The sequence below is a fragment of the Myotis davidii genome, unplaced genomic scaffold, assembly GCF_000327345.1.
Source record: "Myotis davidii unplaced genomic scaffold, ASM32734v1 scaffold139, whole genome shotgun sequence".
Lineage (NCBI taxonomy): Eukaryota > Metazoa > Chordata > Mammalia > Chiroptera > Vespertilionidae > Myotis > Myotis davidii.
Window position 1 is genome coordinate 354269 of NW_006290686.1, and position 1158 is coordinate 355426.

General features: G+C 41.7%; 1 long non-coding RNA gene across 1 annotated transcript in view; it reads right to left on the minus strand.

Annotated features, from left to right (window-relative positions):
* Positions 1-92: 92 nt before the first annotated feature.
* The window catches only part of LOC107183099, a 13571-nt gene continuing 12505 nt past the window's right edge, over positions 93-1158 (minus strand). Inside the window, exon 3 of the long non-coding RNA XR_001513871.1 lies at positions 93-1156. This is a non-coding gene — a long non-coding RNA (uncharacterized LOC107183099). The remainder of the gene's footprint in view (positions 1157-1158) is intronic.

The following is a 1158-nucleotide window of genomic DNA, read 5'->3' on the forward strand; positions in this document are numbered from 1 at the left end:
CCGTGGAGTCGGAAGATCTGTAGGAACCCCTCAATCTGAGAAAAGGCGGGTCGCTCCCGCTGGTTGGCGCACAGCCAATGTCTAGCTTTCGGTTTTTTTGCTTCCGTGGAGTTGGAAGGCTGTACTTCTTTGGGCCCTTTAGTTGTTTGTGTTTCCGTTTTATTTTGTGGACTTGCTGGATGGACGTTATGGTGGACTCATACTGCTCCTTTGGGTATTGTGATTAATCATTTCAAGGAGATTGGGGGAGGCTTTAGAGCTCCCCCAGGAATGGCGAAGTTGTTAGGAATTGAATGGATTGTTTAAACTCTGAATGAATGTCTGATGAAAGTGTGCAAGTGTAGAGGGAGGGGGACTGCTCTCCCCGCTCCTTTGTGTGGCGGTTGGGTGGCTACCTGAGTGAGGGTCTGTGGAAACAGGTCACCCCCTCCCCAAGTAAATGCGTCTGGGATTTCTGTGCACGTGTAAGGAGAAAAGCTGGCTTAAAACTAATATGCGCACTGTCCGATTTTGGATAGGGTTTTGGGCTAGCGTCTCCTTTCAAATGTGCAGGATAAATCCCAAGCCTAATCCAAAATAAAGAACAGTTTTTCCAAAGGAAAAAAAACAAAAACAAAAAACTGGTCCTTTGTTAATTAAGAAAGCTTTTCTTGATGGAAGAAGGAGATAGTCGCCTCCTGCGTACAGCAAAATCTTAAAGAATGTGGTCAATTTACATCTGAAAAGACCAGGTAGGCCAAAAACCTGCCTTGCAAGGTTCGAATGTGGTTTTCCAGAGCCGCTTGAAACCTAATAATAATAAAAAAAAAGACAGTCTTTTACACAACTGAAACTGATTTGTTGGTATTTTGTGGTATAAATGTGGCATGCACCTCAAAGTTCTTAATGGAGAATGTATCTAGTTATTATGTCTATTTAGTCTTGATTTCCTTGTTCAATATTAGTACCGTTTCCATCCAGATGAGACATAGGTCAAAAGTCCTGTCCTGAGATGTGAAAAAGGGAGGCCTCCACATCTGTTCCTGTCTGCTCAAAATCCCAGGATTGTAAAAGTACTTGTTCACTAAAAGAGTGTAAGTATAAATGTTTATTTGATGTTTGTATGTCTATTTAGATATAATTATTTGTTCATGTGAGTGTGGAAATATATTCTGTGCT